Raw genomic sequence first — 23,123 nt, forward strand, 5'->3', positions numbered from 1 at the left:
CTTGAGAAGCTGGGTCATGATTTCTGGAAAGAAACACTGCTGTTGAGTTTGCCCTTTGAGCTAAGTGCCATTATATTCATGTAAAGGCAGACATCTTTACAGCCGATATCATCCAATCATGCAAATCACCAAAACAATCTAGATTGAGAAAAAGTATGACAGGTAAGAGGAATAACATGCATTTCTTAATTGGGGCGAGACTCCCTTTAAGTATAGTGTCTTTATGAACTCTTATTTCATATTGTAAATGGGGCTGTACATAAGAAGCTTGTGAAATAATTTTAAAGTCCTATGCACTACAGAACCCTTCCAGTGTTCAGCCCCCCCAGCCAATTCTGGCATGAGATGTTATGGCGAGGAATGGCAATAACAAGGGAAAACTGCCTAATAAAACTGTCACATCACATACAAGAGAAAAAACTCTTTAATCTGGAAGCAAAAGGGTTCATGGTGTGGTTGCCAGTTACTCATCTTGGCATGGCCATTTCTGCCTTATTCCAACGGCTAGCCCAAGCAAAACTTCCCAAAATTGAGTCCATGTCTTCACTAAAACCCATGTCTGAGTACTGATATGCTCACTATGTTGTATCACAGAGGCTTTTTGTAATTCCCCCCCAGCACTGACCACTCCAAACATCCCCAAATCCCTCTTGTCAATATAGAAAAGACAACACGAGGAGCGGACTTCTCGGCTTTTCTTTGCCTTGTCAAAAGTTTCCATATCGTGTTGTGGGTTCTACACAGCATAACTAAGACCCTGGAAGCAGCTTATCTGCTTAAAACAGGAGGGTGAGAGAGGGTGAAAAAAGTGTCTCCGTCTTCCATCTTTTTCCTGGTTCACAGAGTGGGTTTATTGAAGCCACCAGAGCTTTGGTTTCTCCCTCTAGATTCCCCCTCCGCCATCCCCACTAGTCTAATCCACTTAGGCCCACGCTACCTCCACTGCTTTTGATTGGCCAGGCTGCCAAATTTCCACCACAGGGCTGAGGAAAAATCAATAATCTCCACTGCATTGCAAAAAAAGCCTCTATTTTTGGTTTGATTCTCCACACTTTTAATTTTACATCAACCTTGGTGCTCTGTACACTCCATGCCAGAATGTATCACATTTAAAATTCTGCCACATAGCACTCGTCTGCTCTCCATTTTTATTATTGTCTTTCATTGCCGTCCCTTCAAGTGTCTTGGTCTCTCAGTCTCTCTCTCTACCAAACAACAGTGATGCTAATGTCATTGAAACCCCAGGTGCTTCTAGTGGCTCTTGAAGTCTGACATCAGTCCCTGCCACCCCCCTCCCCTGGGTCCAATTTTCCCGGCATGAAGCTTCAAGGTCCTCAGCTGAGCTCTCTGTTTAGCAACAACAGTAGCAGCGAGTGTGAATGTGTGTCAGACAGAATGGTAATGAGCGTCCCTGAGATTGAACCCCAGTCGGGCCCCCCCACCTCCCTGAAAATAGATTTGTTCTCACGAGCAAAACAGATATTGTAATCACACCCCACCCTCCATCGTTGATCCCTTTGGGATTTGTTGCATGCACACCAAAAATGTAAATGAATGCAGGGGGATAGACATCATTGGTGATAAATCATATTACTGGCAAATTCTGCTTAGCAACACAACTAGACTGCACCGGTAAGCAACTGCAACTTAGATTTAGTCCTGAGTCTACCATTTCCCTCACACTACACCCAGTTATTGTCAGCTCACTCCATTTCCTTGTTTTATTGCACATTTACAAGAAAGCAAAACTGTACTTTAGAAGAGTACATTCGTAGAGGGACCACTTTAATTGTAAAAAAAGTGTGCTGTAATGGAAATCCAGTATATATTTCTCTAGCTGCCACAGAGTTGGTACAGGAAAGTGGAGGAGAGTGCAGGTCTGTGCCTTTCTAAAATCTTTGGAGATATGACTGTCAGGCAGAGACACGGTGAAAATGTGGCTAAATGTTGCTTTTTATTTTAAGCATACGGGTTCACTGTTTGTGCTGGGGCCACCCTAAGGTCTTTGCAGGTAGTGCGGGACTGCCATTTTATTATGCTGTTGGAGCCTCGGATGTTGGCTGTCAAACCGACAAGCTTGGGGAAATGTAGCAAAGGTCGAAGCGCAAAAAGGGAGAGATTTCTTTGGGCTACGAAGTTAGACATATGGGGAGAGGGGAACACCAAAGTGCATGTCTGTGTGATTACATTTGTTTGGTTATGTTACACTGGTGCAAAAAAAAAAAAAAAAAAAAAGGCTGGTAATAGATTGGGTTTGTGCTTACATCCTCTCTGCCTCCACCCTCAAAATCTTGAATCACTGACAAATATTAATGCAAGTTGTGCCAACTTTGGATCCTCAGGGGAAACTATCTGAGACGTTTCATGTCCCTCGATTAATAAATGATGTCCCCCTCTTGACGGGGACTATTCTTAACCCCCAGTCGGGTAGAATGCTGGGACACCATCATTTTTCAGAGGAGCCAGTGACAGCCTCAGCCTGCATTGAAGTTTAGCTTGCTGTACATTGTAATTTGCTGACGTTTCTCTTCTCTCTTTCTCCCCCTTTCCCCTGCTCCCACTTTTCCCCAATGGCCCGCTTACAGATGTGACCAAGTACTCTACACTAGGTAAGACTCATTTTTCATGGCACCTTTCTCAAGAGTGAGAGTCATGTTTGAGTTGTCATGTGTGTTTGAGAGTGATGTGAATGCATAAATATGGAGGAGGGTTAGATGGTGGGTGAGGGGGGGAGCGCAGCACCAAGATGCTGCTGTTTGCTCAGTAAGGTATGCAATGCTCTGCAGTCCTCACCCATCCCGTTTTCCCACATGTGTGCATGGGAATACACAATGGTAGTTTTTTTTTTTTTTTTTTTTTTTTTTTACTGGCAAGCCGATTGTGTGCTCTGTGCCTTCAATTTGAATTTTATTCAAATGAGAATCAAATGGCCCAGATTGTTCAAAGAATACGCCGGCAGTGTTGACTTAAACAAGCATAGCACGGATGGTGTCTGTTTCCACACTGTGGTGGGTGTGTGGAAATATCTCATATGTTAAGCTGTGAACCCTTCCGCTGTTCCCAACTCCACATGTCAACATGAAACCACTGGTAGCGTGGACACCGACAGTGTCCATATGTTGACATAGCCTTGGATGTCCTTTTCTCAAGGGATAACTTAACAATAGTCTCTCAGGGACTTGCTTATCTTTTTTTTTCACTTTGTAGTCGGTTCATGGCAGGCTCCGGAGATGTAAGGCACTTTCATGTCAACACTTTAGCCCAAATCCACAAACTGTTTGCTTAAAAATTGGGTAATATTCGCTCTGGTATACACCAAGTCAACCAGTTGGTGTGAGATTAGTAGAACAGCAGCGCACTCTCGTCAGAACAAATATAATGTTAATAATACAGAAGGGATTTGATGAGGAATGGACCTTTACCTCTTTTTTTGGGCCATATGTCAAAATGGCACCAATCACTTTCCCCGGCTATAGTCGTAAACAGCCACACTTAGCTGCACAAGGACTACGTAAGCAAACCACAGTTTGTATCAGTAGTGAACAAGGCTGACAGCACACCAGCAGGCTTCATGAACTGGGGAACAATTGAACAGGTTGAAGCAAGTGAACCCAGTGTGAAAACGACCCTAGCTATTGAATGCCATGACGAGTGTAACATCCTAGGTTTTTGTCAGACTGTTTCTGGAGACACTCAGCGGGCTGTGGGAGTGTGATAGAGGTCAACTGCATGATTGAATCCACCATAACAGGGCCTCAGACCAGGACAGCAGGACCTTTCAACACTACCCACGGCTCTGAGCATCTGTTCATAAGGGAAAAAAATCAATCATCTGATCTTCAAGGTGGCGCAAGTGAATTGGATAAATGTGAAAACTGGCAAACCTTGATGATACCACTACTTTGCTGGTGTTTTGTCTAAAATATGTAGTTGTGCTCAATGCACTTGGCTTTCGGTACAGTTTTTGCAGACTGCCACTTCATTGTGTAATTGAAAACCCAGTGCCATGCCACTACACTAGCACTGTTTGGCTACCCGGCAGAGCATCTGCAAGCAGTTCTGGTCCGACTCTCAACTCTTTGAGGCAGGCGCTGGCTGACTGCTCGGAAACAGAAAACCCCTGGCTAGCTGAGAATAATAAGTACCCATGGGAAGCTGCCAGATGGACATTTACTGTGAGCCTAGCTGGAGAGGGAGAAATCTGTCAAACATCACACTAGGCATCTGTGGGGGAGCAGTGCAGGTTCATGTCCACTATGTCGGATAAGAGGAGTGCTTTTTGTCGAGACTAAAAGCTGTTAGATTTTTAACATATCGCATCTAGTTGATGCATTTACCTTCTTTCAAGGTCAGCAATTCACATCGCATTAAAGCCACCTGTTACAGTGAAAGCTTTAAATAATGTCTAGATAATGGATGCTTTAAAGATGTTTATCATATGGTAGTAGTGGCCATTGCAGACACAGTCGCTAAGTGCTGTGGAATAGCCTTCTTCATTTAACTCAAATTTTATTCCTATTTCCAGACATTCAGTAGCTATTAATTAACACTAAAGTCAATTTGCAGCCAGATTCTGCTGTGCTGCTGATGTGAGAAAAGAGATAAAGATCTGAATTTTACTTGGAGTTTCTCTTATCTCTCCCTTACATTTTAGTACAGGCAGTTGTGTCTGTCCCCATCATGGAATAATAAGGCAAAAGCATGTTTCTGCCTTAGATACTCCTTGAAGCCCAGTCTTTTGACTCGAAGTAGAAATGTCCAGTATCTTTTTTTTTTTTTTTGTTCATACGCTCTTCAATACAAAGCTATAGGCAAGGAATTACAATTGGCTCATTATGCTCTTGGAGGCTCAAGGGCTTCAGTGCTGGTAAGGAGAGGGAGAATGAGAGAGAAAGAGCACAAAGAGTTCATCCCAGTATCGTCGGCAGTGAAATAGGACCTTGGTTCTCTTAGACAAGCTGTGCACCAGTTATTATTGCATTATGTCTGGCAGCCCTCCTCTCAGACAGGAACTGAGCCACACTTGATCAGTGATATGACACTGGCACAGAAGAGAGTGATTGCTGGCTGCTCAGTTAAGCAAATACCATTACGCTGTTGAAGTCTAAAAGTAGATCTGTGCTTGGTAAAAAAAAAAAAAAAATTATAAAAGGCCAGCCCGGACAGTATCCAAAGCACTGGTCGCTTTGTAATACTCAGGAGTGGATTCTTCTGAAATGGTTCTGGTTTATTCATCTCTCAGAGGACAAGAACAATGCTATTCACGGATAATACAACACTTTCAAGTCTCCATCTGGGTTTCTCATGCCCTGGAAAAATGCTGTTATGCACTATTCGAAATATCAAGAACAATTGTTTAATTAGAATCATCTGTTTTTTGATAATGTGCATTATCTAAAAGTATGTATTTTTGTGTACAGAGGTGTCTCCTTCTTTCTAAGGAGAGAATACATAAGTCAAAGGTAACAGAATATATGTTTTAGAAATGATCTCGCCTTTACGGCCCTCATAGGAATGCTTGTATGGAGCGCAAGTGAGCAATCATAACCCCAAACCATTAGAGAACAACCATAACTTGTTCCTGTGGTGGGTCTTAATGTTAGCGCTTTCTTTCTTTTAGCTGTGCCCTCTGGGTAACGGGCCATTTCGCTAATGGTGAGTTTCTCAAGCGTGTCAAAAGCCTCCTGGCATTATCAAAAGCTCTTGAGGGAGCTTAAAGTTGCTGTATGTTGATTTTTTTCCTCCTCTTTTTTTAAGACCAACTACCACAGGGGTATGTTGTTAGTAAGAAATGTGACTGATAGCTTGTTAGTGTGACTTTGCATACATTCCACAGTAATTACACATGAGTGACAGATTCACCAAGTGTTCACTTTTACAGCCGCCTCTTAAAAATCTGCCGACACTGTACTATGTCAGCAGAGCGTGTCGATCCCCGTCTCTTATTTTTGATACCGCAATGTTGATATTTACGTAATAATCGCTCATCATGGCAGATAATTGCACAGTGACTATCCATACTATGCACATACAGATGCTTTAAGAATGTTGTGCAACAGTAATTAAGGCAGACATAACACACAGCATCAGTGTACACTTGGACGCCCCTATCACTGCAAGTGAAGCCGTGCTGCTGTTACGAACAGATGGCTTATCTTTAACTTTATCAGCGGCGGCAGCGTCACCGGCAAACGCGATAAGTTGCTCCAGTGCCTGGGGAGAGCGGCATCCATCAGTAGCTAACAGCATATGGTGAAGGCACATTAAGGTGTCCTCTCTCTCTTTCCCTGCCTTCCTGTTCTGTGAGTGCTTCTGCAGCCAAGCATCAGATGCTCACTTCACAGGACAAAGTGTGTGTGTTTGAGTGTGTGCTGAGGGGCAGTGGGCGCCCAATTTGAGATCTTGTGCTGCCTGTTTGATCTGTTTTATGTGATTTCAAAGCTCTGCAGTAATTTATTTGCTTATTTATTTATTACCATGCCTAAGATTAGGGTTGGCCCTAACTCCTTAACACTATTTACCAACCTCCATTCTTTATTTATTGCTTTTTTGTGTCTTTAAGGAGATATTAAGTGTTAAACATGTTTTTTTTGCCAGGCATGGTAAAATAAAGTGTTTTTTTTTTTCATTTGGAGAGAAATCACAAGGCAATATCAGCAACTATGTCTGTGTCAAGAAGGTGTTGTTTTTCCTCTCTCTCCCACTAATAACAACCTCCACTGCCATCCCAACCTAACCACCCCGGTAAGGCACTCTATTCCAACATTGGAAGGAAAGCGTGTTTACCAGACCCTCCATGTGTTGCATTCCTACATTAAGCTGAATGTCAATCAAAGCCTTGTTTGCTTGAGCAAGTGGCTCAGTCTTCCTCGGACCAACATGACAGCATGGTATTGGACACAAATCAGACGCTCTACAAAAATTAGCTTCGCCTCCTGTGTGGATACACAGTAGCAGAAGAATTGTTAATGATGAAAATCTCCTCTCCTGAGGCAAAAACAAATTGCTACATATTGGTATGTTTGGGTCCTTAACTACCTAGACTAAATGCACTATGAACATCAGTACTTTCGTGTTTCTAAGCGATAGCCCCTGCTTAAAATAAAAATCCTAATTGTATAAGTCCTGTCATGTCAGGACTAGTGACACCTTGCCTCAAGGCCAGCGTCATTTCCTTACACCGACTACATATTTTATTGTTTTTCAGCAAAGAATTAATATTGTGTCATGATCACCTCCAGTGCTTTTTAAATTTACTCTTTCTCTCTTGCTTTCAGTTTTGACACCCCCTTTTGTGCTAAATTTCAACTCATGTATAAAACCTCTGATATGTCACAGCATGCATCCCACCCAAACCCTTCTAGCCTTCCCTTTTCTATTGTTATTCCCGTGTTGACGTCTCTCTAATAAGCAGCGTTAATTAGCCCGCTCTTCAAAAATATAATTTTCTATTCTGTCTTCAGGGTTTGGTCATTAAATGAACAAAGGCAGTCAAATGGCTGACACAACAGGCTCAGCTGATTAAGGCTGCAGCCATAGCAAAACTTGGTTGAGAAACAATCAGTGAATCTACTTGATTCGACGTCACCCTCTTTTCTCATGTTCACTAGGTAATTGGTGCTAAGAATGTGTTTCTCAAGTACAGAAATGTGTTGTTTATGTTGTTGGAGAGTATTTTTTTTCTGGTGAGCTTGCAAGTCCAAGATCTGGTTGCGATATTGCACGTATAAAACTTTTGAGATCTTTAGGATAAGGTTCCTCTTGATATTATTTTCAGCATCTACAGGAACAATGTTGCCTCTGTTTCATGTCCCAGACCTGTCTGCAGAAACAAGCTTCATGTATCACCAAGAAAATCCATTGGGATATCAGCTGAAGTCATATGGTCTCCTTTGAGACAGCATCTGGCCCAAGTTGGCTCAAGCATCCTGCATCCATTTTGGCAGAACATTTGAGAATGATGAAGACCACTGGACTGAATCCATGGCCTTGCCTCTCTGAAGGTCTAATGTCAGAGGTCGTTGGGTGGCCAACCCATCTGCCAGTCTGGCACTGCCACACACAGTACAGGCTGGACGTTAGTAATAGAGTTGCATGTTTTGTGGGTGTCTAAGCGGTGACAGGCTGTGTTCATAGCCTGCTCAGATGCATACTCTACATCTACATCACAGCATAGAAATCCAGCAAATTATGGCATTGTCATTACTTTGATTAACAATGTTTTGACAGACACAAAGTGACAGTAATTAATTAGTTTTTTGGGCTATCAATCTAATGCAAAGGCAAATGCTTAATAGCATTGTAGAATATCACAGCAAATCTTGCATTCAAAACAGTTTGTGCCTCTTTGTTGTTACTAGGAGCTTAGGATTGGTGCAGGATTCTCTTTAGATGAAAGTACTATTACATTTTGTCATCCAAATCAGGTCTGAACTTGAAAACCAAGCTTATTGCTCACAGCCGGATTAACCTATGGGGGTCCCCGGGACAAAAATTGGTTGTCGGGCCCCATTAAACCCCAAAGCCTACATACATTGTATAGTTTGTATGTATGTATTAGAGTGATGTATTGGCAGTAATGTAACATAATATTTATGCCTATGTTTTCATTGGTTTATAATCACCTGAAACAAAGAATGATTGTGTTGCGGCTGGTCAGTCCTTTGGCGATTCTCTCATAAGTTGGCCCGTCCTTCACCGTCCCCGTCACTTGGCGGTTAATGGCCTCTTCATTTGCGAAGACAAGGAGGGCGCGCAATTCTTTGTCTCCCCAGTTGCTCATCTTCTTTTCCCTCTTGCTACTAGCTGCTCATTCCTGCTATCAGCTGTTTCCTGTTTATCCACTGGCAGTGGGTTACACGTGCGGCATCATCAACAGTTCTTCCCACAAGTCATCAACAGCCCCTCCCGTGGCGGAAGGGTGCCTCGTTCTTTTTAAACCACGAAGGTTACGCTAATATGTCTACCCTATGAGACGGAAAATTGGGCACCTCGGATCAACTCGCCAATCCGGCTCTATGTGTCTAAACACACGCAGCTTGCCGGCAGAACGGCCCAACATTCCCCGAAAATCTGGCAGTGTAAAAGGGACTATAGATACCCTCTTTATGGAGCAGGTCATCTTCACCACAGTCCACCATGTTGTTTCTACAGTAGCCCAGAATGGACAAACCAAACACTGGCTTTACAAACCATTTTAAGGTATCTTTCGCTCGCTAGCAAACATAATTGTTCCACCTAGAAACATGAAAACAGCATTCACAACACTAAACTTAAGTCCTCCTGTACTGAAATACACACTGTGGGAAGGGTTACAAGGTACAATGTTGATGTCAAAAATTGAAATCTACTGCTTCCTTACAGAGACGAACCAGCACAAAGTGTGGCAATGGTCAAATAAAGGAATTGGACACTGTTGGGAAACTCCCCGCCCATGAATAGCCAATGACCACCATATAAGGAGGTGTAGGTGCATCCAGTCAACCTGTCAGTCATGGCGCAAATAAAGAAAGAGAAAGAAAGAAAAAAACATTTTTCCAAAGCGGAGATTGAAATAATTTTGGGTGAAGTGGATTTAAGAAAAAACATTTTATTTTCTTCAGTTAGTAGTGGTGTGACAGGGACAGGCAAAGCGAAGGCCTGGAGGGAGGTAACAGATGCTGTTAATGTTGTCTCCGTGGTACAAAGAACCATGTCAGAGGTGAAGCATAAATGGTTTGATATGAAACTGGAGGCAAAGAAACACATACGCACACACACAAAAAATACAGCGGGCACCAAACAAACAGAAGATTCATTTGAGGGGTTTTGAATGAAGTGGGAACGGGAAACCAGAGATGTTTTGTGCCTAATGGATAAACTCTAAATCAGTGATGGCTGTTGGAATGTAGAGATATTTAACATTTATTTTAACAAATGATACGGATAACATATAGCCTACAGCAGTTTTATATGCATCGTCCTCAAATTAGTCTATTTGAATCTTAATAGCCTAAAGCTCTATTTTATACAACATAAATTAAACATTTTCAAATCAGATTTATTCTTTCAAATGATCAAAAAGCCACAAAAAAAAATGTTGTCTCAAATAATTCTTTCAGCTGCTGCGTGCCCCTTCGTGGCTCCACCACCTGCTGCTCCTGCTGCACCCAGGCACCGAGGCCAAAGAGGCTGTGATCCAGCTGTCCTTACGGATATTTTTATTATCATCATTCAACATGTAGAAAGAACGTGTGATCTGTTGAGTCGATTTACATAGATAATTCACAATTATGAACCTAATCTGGATCTTAAACCTGCTAATTGCCAACTAATTTAACTAAATGTGTTATATTTTTAATATTTTGTCATGTTTAGATTACGTGTTTCAAAGGCATCGAGGCACGAGTTAAAATTGTAATTTACAATAGTGACAAGCAATATTTATGTGCTTTACTAAATTTACACAAGCACTACGAGTGGTCAGGAGCAGGAGTAGATTTTGTCAGTAGCTACGAAAAGATCGGAGCTACTAAAATATTGATGGATGCGGACATGCACGTAAATTTCCGTCTGCGAACAGTTTACACACAAATTCCTTCTGCTCACGTTTCATGAATGAGACCCAGTGTGTATTTCAGTTCAGTCTTTTGTATGCCGTTTACGTGCAGCAGTGGCTGGACCGGAAATCGAAGTGGAACAACCCAAAGGAAATCTTTCGGTTTCCTAGCAACTGAAAGATGCCTAGAAATGGTCTCTAGGGCCATTCATGTTTTCATGTTGGCCTCTGTAGTTCTCCCACACACTTGACACAGAAGTTTAAGTTGGTTACAAACTGCAACCTCACTGCTAAATGCCACTAAATCCTACACATTAGACCCTTAAGTGATATTCTGTTTCAGTGGTGTGAATTCTCTAACAAATTCGTAAGTAATCAATTACCAAAACCAAGTGACCATGTAGTGATCCTGGATCTTTTCTTTCTGGAGTCATGGTCAATTGCCTTCTTTGTCCAGGTGGAAACACAGCCTTGGTCATGATGTGTAACTGTTTTTGTAGCAAGGGACAGGTTAGATGAGGTGCGGGAGGAATCTTATCTCCTTTACTGGATTATTTTCAGCATATTTTGAATTAGTGTGGATGTGTGTGTGTGTGTGTGTATATATATATATATATATATATATATATCTTTTTGTTACCAGATGGAGTAAAGAAACTATAATATCTTCCCTACGTAGGTTGAGTAGTGAAAGCAGCATCAGTCCTCTGTAAGTGTCTACAGATATGTATTTAGGCACAGTACTGTTGGACGGGCCACCTGTGTTTTGGCAACAGTCACGAGTCTTGTACACTGACTGTAGCAGCACACATAAAACTGATGAAAGAAGATGAAGATGTTATATGCACAAAGCATGAGTAAAACATGACCTATTACGTGGCCTATGATGATAGCTGTAGTGATTAAATAAGTTCTGTTTTGTTAGATGTATGTTACACAGGCAAATGCAATAGTCGACCAGCCAGAAAACACATTAAAAGCATCACCTATCATATTTAGACTTCTCCCACCCAACCCTATATTTAAAAGCATTTTGCTCCCTCTCCTCTCTTTGATTTACCTTTGATAGCCACTGCTAAACTTTGCCAACACAAAGAAAAACACCTGCTTGTCTTGATCTCAGTGTGTTACACTGTTATGTATATAAAGGAAGAGACTGAAAGTTTAGTAGAAAAGGTATGCCATTCTACAACAGTTACATTCAGACAGAGTAAAATAACTTTAAACTGGTCATTTAAGAGCTAAATTGTTCTTTCACAGAGGCAGTTTTGAAAGCATTTGATCAAGGATAAGAGGAAATCTGCTGTAACACTTTATTTTCATGTTCAGCCTTGGTATTAGTCACATTTTGACATGTAGCCAAATCATCATTCAGAATAAAGTATTTATTAACACAGCAAGTGAACAATCTTTCACACAATAAAATAAATTATGGAGCTGGAGTTTAAATAGGTAGCATGATATATTAGTTTGTTTCCTCTTGTTAATTACCTCTAACAGTGCAGCAAGGCTTCACTGTGCCACGGTTAGGGGCAGCAAAGCATTGATCTGTAGAGGCTACACCATATTTACCCTGCAGAACTCTATGTACACAGAAAGCTGCTCCACCATTTCCCTGTGCAATACTACTTTGGCTTTCTTGACCGACACCAAAATAGCAACTTGTGTTAATTAGTCCTTTGGGGACTTCCATACGGAGAATCCAGGTTTGTAAATACAGGAGAGGATGTGTCCTCGGCTGTCCCTTGTTACAGATTAAGGCCTGAAGCCAGATGGGAAACTTGAGCCAGGCTGCTTCTTTTTTTCCCCGCTCTGACATGTGCACTGACATTCCTGCAGGTCAAAAAGGGAAATTACTGTAGGGTTTGTGTTTGCTTGGGGGCCTCGAGTGTCCACAGGCCGTGCTAAAGGGTTACCCTTTGGGGTAAGCACACAACAGTGACCATGGGATTGGATTCAAGCTTGCGACATATGAGCAGGGTAATGAACTGCTGTGTTTACAGGAAAAACAATTGTAATCTCACCACTATTCTCATTATAGGACAAAGCCGAGATACAAATTGCTCTGAGGGAGCATATCAACAATGGCTCAGCTCTGTCTTTTATTGTTCATTTCTTTATTTCGTCTGGGGAAGTGGTAAGCTGTTTACCAAATACAGCAATAGGAAAGGTGTGAATGTCCTGGTTGTGGATGGTCATGACTTTACTGCAGGAGACCGCAGTTCAGGTCCTTTCACAGACTTGCAACCACATTTACCTTTACCTCAAACAGGTGTTTTAGTTGCCAAACCCTGATTATAACTTGGACATATTTCATTCCCTAAAACCACAATCTTTCTCTAACCTTACCAATGTTGCCATGCCCAGATACTGCAGTAGTCAAGCCCACCTAAACTAAAACGAAGACATGACCACAGAGTATATGAGACCAAGAAAAGGCAGAGACTTTGAGGGGTTGAGACCAAGTCAAGACCAGACCAGTGTGGGTCCCACATTGCATGACACATTAACGAAAAAATGTGGAACACGCACACCACAGGCAGTCCTCAAATAGATCCGGAAGATCCACATTCCCAAAAAAAAAACCCAACAGAAAACCAATAAAAGTTCCTCCTTATTCACCTCTTTTATTGCCATACTGTAAATATGTGTGTGTGTGTGTGTATAAGTGAGAATTTTTTTGATAAGATAACCAAAAGGCAATGCAGAGGGGAATTTTATGTGTGGAAATTTTCCTTTGTTTTCTGTGAGCAAACACATACAGAGAAGCACATAGGAGCGGAGTTTAACTTATCAGCACTCCTTTTTTGCACGTGCAATATAGTGAGATCCCTGCATTTGTGTTCTTGATTGGTCTTGAAATAAAATTCCGAGCCCTCTTTGTTTGAGACCAAGACAAGACGGTGAGCATCTGCGGCCCTAGCTGGCCCTTGTCAGTGGCTTTTCAGCCGATTGTGCAGAATTGGCGACGGTGGTGAGAGAAATCTCTCCGATTAGCTGTTAAGCTTAAGCAAATCAGGGCATGAGAAGAAAAAACGCAAGCGGGGGAAAAGAAGCAAACAACTAAAGTCAAGAGGGCACACACAGAAAGCTCTTCTCATCTTTCATCCTCGTCTCTGATCATTACAATGCACAAATATTTTCACAGCGACATGGCCATCTGGAATGAATTAAGTGAAGAGCAAGTGGTGAATGACAGTGGTGTGAAAATGGTAGGCGAACGCTGCTTTGTTTCATGTTCAGAACAACGGTTTGCATATTTGCTGTGCTAGGTTTTCTGGTTTCCCTTTTTGAATGACGAATACAGTACTCCTGCCAGCTGCTGGTATTGACAGTTATTTTCCCTCATGCTTGCACAGAACATGCGCAGCGGTGTGTTCAAGTGCAACTGTCTGGCCCAGAGACAGGCGATGTGAGTTGGATTAAAAGTCGGTCTTCATCGCTGCTGGTTCTTCGATATTAGCTTGGTGTGTCCTCTGCTTAACATTGCTTTGGGTGCCAAATTCCTTCAATTTGATAAACATGGCAGATGCAGTGTATTCCTCTTAGATCATCAAACTACCACGTTCTCAAGCATGCTCAGTGTCGCCACTCTCCAAAGACAGACATTTGAGGAGATGGTTTCAGAATAGCTCCATGAAGCTTTGCTGCAGTGGTAATGCTAGCTTGCTAACTCACATCGAAATGCACCACACATTCAGCTGGTAGAAGTTATTGAAGTGTCTTTCCAGACACCACTGACTGTCAAAAAATAAAGTCACATAATTTCATATCAACAGTTTCTAGATTAAATTGAAAAGGTTGGGTGGTGCGATTTCTTAGCCGCAACCTACCTTTTTGAAAGAACATGTTTTTTGTGCTTTTTCTTTCTTGAGTTCTTAATTGGTGCTTTGTGTTGTGGAAGTTTCTACTACTGTCTTCAAAACACACCAAAAAACATTACCTTGAAAAGAAACTTTCAAGCTGCTGATATGCGCGACTTCACTACTGATATTGAAAAGTTGTTTTTCATTCACTGAGAGCAGTTGAAATAACATTATGTGACTGTCAGGCCACAAGAGCCAGTCACACAGTGGCATCACCGCGGTGTATTAATTTGGTATTTTTTTGAGATGCAAAGAGGCTGTTACATGTGTCAGCGCAGCATTACACCCCATCATTAATTTGCTATCTTGTTGCCGTGCACCCACCTCTCACTTCTTTTATTCTCTTGCTCTCAAACTTTCCTCTTTGACTTGGCATGATAATCACCTCGCTTGAAAGATGGCAGACAAAGAAAAAAAAAAATCAAGGTACTGTATGCAAGAATAACAAGCTGACACTGCACAGTCAACGGCAGTGAATAATCTCTCCCACGATTTTATTCCTCCCCCTAGATTTCCTCCGTTATTTGTTTCTATCCTGCTATTTTCTTCTTTTCTTTCACTAGAATTCTATTTACTCTACAGTTTTCTATTGTTTCATATTTTCTAGTGGGTCCGTATATTGTGAGCTCCACCTACACAAACACATATACGCAGTTACACACCACACAGTATGGAACAGTTTGTTCAACAGTGAATAACCGCTCACATTCATAACACAGAGGCGAGCTTTACAGATTTAGCCATCTTAGTGAAGAGATCTGCACAAATGCATCTAATAAAATCACCAGACTCACTTTCACCAATGCAGTTATAAAATATAAAACTCTTTGGACGTGCAGAAGTAACAGAATTCCAGGAAAAGATTAATTTCTTCTCCAAAGTGATGATGAACTATATCAGTGTCTCTGGTGGTAAAATCATGTCATCGCTTTCTGAACCATATTAATTACTGAGCCAGAACAGGTAATTTACAAGGCGGACATTCAGTGAGGCTAAGTTGAGTTGGGTGCATTATGATTATATTAACATAATCCGGTCTTGTTAAATTGGATCAGCAATATTATTAAAGCAGGCACAGCTTTCACTCAGTGTCGCTAATTCCTCTCATGCTTAAGTCCTAATGAGAAATAAGGAAGCACTTACAAGGAAATGCACAGACTGAACGGCAGGTAGAGATTATCTGTCTGCCTCACTCAATTTCACTCACACACTCTGTGCCTATGTCATGTGCACAACTGCGCAGAGCCCGACACGCGCCCAAACAAAGAAAAACCGCACACACACTCAGGAATACACACTTTCGCTTGCAGTCTCTGTCTTTGTGCCTACCTCTCTCAAATGAATAGCACTTTGTAATAAAGCCAGGAGGATTTTCAAACACATCATTATAAGGCTCTTGGGGAAACTGTATGGAATGGAGACCGGTTGATACTCCATGATTTGGCAGGAAATGGGAGTTTTGAAAATATAATCATACTGTTGTCAAAGGCAGTGCTTAAGTCTCATAAATTATATGTTGCCACATCAAAAATTATAAAGTGGGGACTGCGAAAGCCCAAAAATGAGGATTAGCATTTATAACTGATTGCTGCTTTTGAAACATAAAGCAAAAAAGTGACTCATAATGTTGGTGAGCATTACAGTAAAACCAGAAATGTATAGGCATTAGTACACTGCCGTACTCATGCAGCAAACTAAATTAACTACACATTGACTGATATAAATGCATTCAGCGTAGGCGTGTAATTATAAATATAATATATCCTCTCCAGTTGCTTTGTTTTATTCTGGTTTGTCCTCATGCCAATATTTTGTCATAACACATATAATATCCACTGATTCATGACAATTATCCGCCCTGGTTGGAGGGAGAGAGACCATCAGCAGCTCTGGCATGTGTGAATAAGCTAACATGCAGAATCGCAGACAGCAGTCCAAGGGGAACCATTCACTGTCTTATCAGGCTATCTGACAGCACACAATGCTAATTCAGGTGTGAACAGTAAACTCATTTCCATTCTGTAGTCTGGCCATGCTTTCATAAATATTGAGAGTCTGCCCATCTCGCCGCTTCCCATTGGACACACAAACAAAAACTTAATATCCAGAATAAATTGGGAATGAAATGAGTTAAAAAGGATTAATCATTATGCACTGCACACACATAATATGACAGTCAATACCCTATCGATCACTGTGGAATTTTAATTTACCCATAATGACACAACATTAAGTGAACCTGATTGATAGTTTTTACACATGGGAGGACACAATTATGTTCCGCACAGGCTACAGGTGCACGCGCCGAGCGCACACACACGCGCTCCCGGCGCGCACGAGTCCCCCCCGCAAATCCACACACTCCCATTCCATAATGTTATTATCTCATTCTCCACGGTCTCATTTTTCACAAAGCCCCGGGGTGTGTGAGGGACAGTCAGGGTTGAGCTCACACAAGCCCGGGCTGCACACTCGACTGCCAGTGAAGGTCTGTTAGTACCAAGTGCAGCACTGCCAGAAGAAACAGGGACAGGGAGAAATGGAAACAACCCAGATGATCCTGCAACACAGTGTGGTGTGGGACCCTTTCACACTGCCAGTGCAAGCAGCTGCTTGACTTTATTGGTGATTACTGTTTACTTGGAGATTAGAATTGGAGACTGATTATTTAAAAGGACGTTATTACTGGGGAGATGAGTCGGCTAAGGTCTTTGCAGCCAAATAATACAAAATGACCACAATATAATAGAGGGGTTGCTAGGGCTGTTTATCAGTGCCAATTGATTTATTTAAAGCTCACTTTTTGGCTCGCACTCTGTTTTGTAGGGAAAAAACAATTAATTTTCTTTCGACTATTTACACTGTCAACAATGCAGAACAGAGCATTCCAGCTATGAAGATTAAAAAGTATCATTATGAAATCCAGACGTGACACTTCACTGTCCATCTCTGTTGACTCGCTGCTTCAATTCGCTATCTTACTCATCTTACTCATTGTTGATTTTTCATGGGGGGGCAGAGTTGGAGGTGAGGTTCTTTCAGACACTTGCAAAGACAAGCGTTGGTTATCAAACTCAAGAAGTTCCAATCGATACTTGTCTTTGTGAAAAAAATCCTTCTAAAGTTGCCATGGAGAGAGTGCTTTCTTCTCATCAAACACGCTTCCCCGTCTTTTAGAATGGACTGCAGGAGTCATTTCAAAGTCAAGACACGCAACCATCCATTTTCACAGCTGTTACAACAGGCTCTCTGCTGTGGACGGCTGCAATGCTTGGACACGGTGCATCACCATTGCAATGAATTTTGGGATCCTATTCATTGTCATATGTGAAGTCACCATGTGACACACTTGCAGTTGGCTTTTCAACTCCTGCAAACTATGGGTGCATTCCACACACTGTATATAACGATGGACAACATGACAGCTCCCTAAAAGTGAAGCCAAAATGTCTCAATTGCCCCCTTTTGGCTGGCTGCAGTACAGGCCCCGCCCTCTCCATGTTAGCTGATAGTACATGGGCCAAACTGATAACCCAAGTACATGCCAAATCAATTTTTCCCAAAGATTGTTTATTGTCATTTTAGGTCATCCTTATCAAACTGCTATATGTTCAAGTGTTTGTTTTTCTGATAACTTTGGTGTACTTGATGCTATAATAAGAGGTATAATGTCATGATTGACAGCTATGCCTGCCAATCTGTACACTCATGATCAATGGTGCTGCTCACGATTGGCCAGTTGTAGCGGTGGGAACTGGATACACCCAGATTGCTACTGTGCAGACTGGCTCCAATTGATGTCACCAGCACAAGATACAGAAGCACATACAGTGAGCAGCAGCAGCGACCCACAATTCAACAACGCCATCTGCGGTCATTTTGACTTGACCAGCAGACTTCACTACAAGTCAATTGGCTGTTGAAACAGGTGACATGTTTTATGTTCTAAAACCAATTGCTGGTGATTTTACCAGCTGAGTTGCAGGTGACACGATCGGCCGGCTTGAGTCGAGGTCAGACCGGCCAGTTCATACCACTGCAACTTTTCTCTGCAATGTTATAAAACGGTTTTGTCTTGTCGTGAATCTTTGGTCTGAACTGGGCTTTAAAACATTCCCTTGGAGTACCTTTCATGTACACTGTTGAATGGATGCAGCTTATATCCTCCTCCATCCTTCATTGTTGTTTTTCTGTTTTCACACTAAGCGAGTGAATAACCACAGTACTTCAAATGCATTGTGAGGGATTCAAGAGTTCAAGTTCAGGAACTCTACTTCTGCTTGTATTGTGATAGAAGTCATAGTTAACCAAATGCTACAGTTATTACATCTGCCAGCGAGGTTATGTTTTCAGTCCAGTTGGTCTGTTGGTTTGCTTGTTTGTGTCTCATCATGAACTTTGGTGTAAAGTGAGGTGCTGAGCCAAGGAAGGAACTGATTAGCTCTCAGCGATGCAATAATTTATCAAACATTATGTTTCCATTTAGCAGTAACTCCTAAAATGTGAGGTGTGAAATTCTACACTTAACAGTTCCATATAGATATTCCACCTACACAGATCTTGGACTATTTTGGACCTTTTGCTAAACACAATTTTCACAACTTGTCCTTGAATGTTTCCACACACACTGTCTTCACACAACATAGTTGGTTGCAGACAATAAAACAAAGATATAACAATTTAAAATGAAAACAAAGAACAATTTACAGAATTCATCACATATCAGAAAACATTCATCAATCATTCAAAACATCTACAGGCAGATGCCCCTGCTTCCAAGTAATTTAGAAACACAAAGACAGAGGTAGGGTTGCAACTGATTCCAAGCTGAGACACCAGCAAACGCCATTTTTCCATATCAGTATGGACTAAAGGAACAGTTAGCAAGAATATGTCTTATAGATCCATAGGTAGCAGACCAACAATAGCCTTATAAATAATGGTGCCAATGGTTAAGTCTACGAGCCAACAAGGCAGACCATCCAACCCAAGTATACAGACAGCAATGTTGAATAAGGGCTTTGAGATTTGCAATAAATCTCAGTGGTCTGTGAAAGACAGTATTCAGCATGTGTAGGCATTGTGAAGATGCATGCATGTATAAAACATCACCATATTCCAGCACAGACATAAAGGTGGTGGCCTCCTTTTGGCCCTTAAAGGAAAAGCAAGACTTGTTTCTAAAATAAAAATCCAATTTTAACTTCAGCTCTTTTTTCACCAGTTGCCAAATGTGAGACTTGAAAAAAAGACAATCATTACTTATAACTCTTACACTTATAATGAGATACAGACTCAAACTCAGAGCCCTGAAAAATGGTGATAGAAGGGAGGTTCAGTTGCTTTGATTTGACATTTGAAAAATAATGAGTTTTGTTCTGTCAGCATTCAAAACGAGACTCTACTACAACATAATTGGATTTTAGCAGGCAGGCAAATATCAGTTCTGAGCTAACCTACCTTAGTTTGGTATTTTGTCTACAGGAGGCTCTACAGGACTGTAACATGGTAGATTTAAATGGTCATAACAAGTATTGGTAACAGTTTAAAGTTAATTACTGAAATCCACAACACATCCATGCTAGTGACATGGCTAAAGAATTGCACGTTTGGCAAATGTTTGGTTCAGATATCAATGGTGCCCCAAGGGATGAACCGACTTTGACTTTTCACATAGCACCACCAGCAGGTAAAAAAGTTCACTTATTTCGTGATACATCTCAGCATCTACTGGACAGAGCGACACAAAATATTGTGCAAATATTCATGGTTCCCAGAGGATGTATCCTAATGGCTTTGGTGATCCCGACATTTTTTAAAACACCACTGTGAGATTCAGATTTGCAGATTTGAGTATGATATCTCAACAACTTTTGGATGAACCGCAATAGAATTTATTACACACTAAATGCTAATTAGCAAATGCTAGCATGCTAACTAGCATTATACCTGCTCAATATCAGCATGTAACCATTGACATTATGAGAATGGTAGCACGCTGATGTTAGCATTTAGCTCAAAGCACTGCTGTGTCAAAGTACAGCCTCAGAGAGCAGCTCCCATGGCTGCATACTCATGGTTGTAAGGTGTCCATTAGAAATACTCTTCTTCCTCATGCACATAATTCACTGTTATGTAATTCAGAGACCCCAGCCTTGAGCTGTGGAACAATCAGTTGACATAGAAGTGACGTGCTGCTAGAGGCAACTGGATCTGATGACTGGACTGCCAACAGATAGCCACACACATGATTAGTGTCAGATCAGTGACATCATTTAATGTGATGCCTCAGACACAGGCCAGCTGTTACTGTAGGGAGCCAGCTCTCCATCACCACTTCTTTGGAATAGAGACAGAATTACATTTGTAGGCACAGGCAGTGGAAAGGAGTGGCTGGAAACCAAATCTCCATGTATCCCTGTCCGACCGACAGTGGCGCCCATCGCCTCGAGGTGACGCCACAGACTACTAAATCACAGAGTTAGCGATTAGCAAAGTTGGAGGGGCAAAGACAGGAACCAAAGCCCACACCAATAACCCTCAACATTGACTTTAACGTTTGTCTAGGAGGTGCTGTAAAATGTCCCCTCCATTTTTCAATTTCCACATTAATATCTTAAAAGAGGTTACAGGACTCATGCGGCGTTGACATCTCGCTCTGAGGTTGTTAAGAGGTTCGTGTGATCCACTCATACACTTCCACTGCAGTTATTTGAAACAATGTGATACAGTACGTGCGGTTAATGCTGCCATCTTTGTCTCACATCCAGAGTGTTTCAGAAAGTGGTAGTGAGAGAAAAAGCATATATTAAAGCTGTCAGCAAAACAGCACGAGGTGTAAATTTGCCGTGGGGAGAACACACACTTATGGTGCCAGTGATATACTGAATAATACATTACACAAGGGAGACCAGAACATATAGAAACGTTACAAAACATACCCAAAGAACTTTCCTTCTCCCACTTTTGTTGTTGGAAAAAATACTTTTCTAACACATCCACAAGAATAGCAATGGCAACATCTTTAAATTTAGAATGACGCCCCCTGAAAGTGTGATGAACACTAATTAACAACCTTTCAGCTTGAGAAAATGCTAGTCTCCTGCCTCTTTGCACATTGCATCCCCTTGCTGCTGCTGCGGTGGCGGGTGGAGTGGAGGACTGGGACTTTTTTTTTTTTTCTCCAATGCCTCCTGTAAGATGTTGATTTCTGCACCCCTTAAAAAGTGTAAACCTCCTGTTTACCCACGCTCACATCCTCATGAGTTCCCAGATAAGCCATGCACTTTCATCCTCAGAGTTATTCATGCTTTCACACAAACTCTCTTCACCAAAGTTGTCTTCAAATCTGCTCTACAAAACTGTAGACCCTCTATAGATGTGCTGTGTTCACTGCGAGGTGTTTTTAAGACGTTGTCATGGGGACAAATGATTAATTGAATTTTAAATTTGTATCAATACTATGTAGAGTGGATGCGTTTTACACTGGTTGTTTTTATGTATAATAGATAAAAGGTGGCAGAGGAACAGTCGGGAGGGGTATGGAACACTTTGTTCTTTCTTTAGAATTTGAACAATAAAGGAAAAAACAATGGATCCTGGTTCACAATATCCATTTGGGAGTTTAACAAAACAATCCATTGATTGTTTAATAGCTGTACATTCCTGTTAGAAAAGACCTTTTGTGTTATTCAGCATCAAATAACAAAGACACAGGAGCTGTTTCGAGCAAATGAAAGGATACTTGATTTTTGATGTAAACTTCTACATCCGTGAAGCGAACCTTTCTCCTCTCAGAGTGCTGGGCATCATGCCCGGACCTGCCTGATCTGTGTGATATATTCACATCGGCTAGCTCAAAGCAAGGCCTTGAACTCAGTCAATACCATTTTCTGTTATATTTCACACCGCTCTCTTGTGTCTCTTCAAGCAAATAAAGTGCCACAGGGACAAGTTCAGACCAGAAGAGTGCTAAAATTGGACAGGCAGTCTGTGACAATTAACTGACTGTATCATCCTTAGATCAAATTGATGCTTAAAGGGACAACTGGTACATTCTTAACAACGGAAGTTCCAGTTTTATATAGCATGATAAAATATATAGTTGATTCGACCTTAATTGTGTTTCCTTTAAGTGATCATTATAGCTGTTTTTGTGTTTATTGCGCATTAGCTGATGTTAGCAGGCTAACAAGTTAGGTTAAGATGGTGAACACCCACTAAATATCAGCATATTAGCTTTGCCATTGTGAGGATGTTAGCATTCTGATATACGCATTTAGCTCAAAGCACCACAGTGACTAAGAACAGCCTCACACGGCTGTCAACTAAGTCATATGATTCGAATGTATGACATATTTCAGATTACATGTATATGAGCTGAGTTTCTCATCAGGAAGAGAAGGGGATGGATGGCATGACATGCAGGCAAGATCAGATCCACAGGAAATGCGAGGAACAGTACTTTGGCTGAATCCACATGTCTGGACTTAAACGCACTTTAAACGCCCTCGCAGACTTTATGTGATGACAGTCAATACGTCACACTACGTATAACTGACAAGGATTCAGTCCGCAAGTTCAGAAGGTGGACATTTGAATTGAGCCTTTGAGGCCAGTTTGACATCGTGGCCAAACCATGTAACTACATCTTTCAGGTTTGTCACATGAGCCCAAAGTGGGCCCAGTGATGCAGATGATCCAGGGGATTTTACATCAAA

General features: G+C 41.5%; 1 protein-coding gene across 30 annotated transcripts in view; it reads left to right on the forward strand.

The window, feature by feature from the left end:
* The window catches only part of LOC125884463 (receptor-type tyrosine-protein phosphatase delta-like), a 427,644-nt gene that overhangs the window by 129,563 nt on the left and 274,958 nt on the right, over nucleotides 1-23,123 (forward strand). For all 30 annotated transcript variants that reach the window (XM_049569458.1, XM_049569467.1, XM_049569463.1 and 27 more), the window contains exon 4: nucleotides 2,586-2,609. The gene's annotated coding sequence lies outside the window, so the exon portion shown is untranslated. The remainder of the gene's footprint in view (nucleotides 1-2,585; nucleotides 2,610-23,123) is intronic.

Source organism: Epinephelus fuscoguttatus, linkage group LG23 (assembly GCF_011397635.1).
Source record: "Epinephelus fuscoguttatus linkage group LG23, E.fuscoguttatus.final_Chr_v1".
Classification (NCBI taxonomy): domain Eukaryota; kingdom Metazoa; phylum Chordata; class Actinopteri; order Perciformes; family Serranidae; genus Epinephelus; species Epinephelus fuscoguttatus.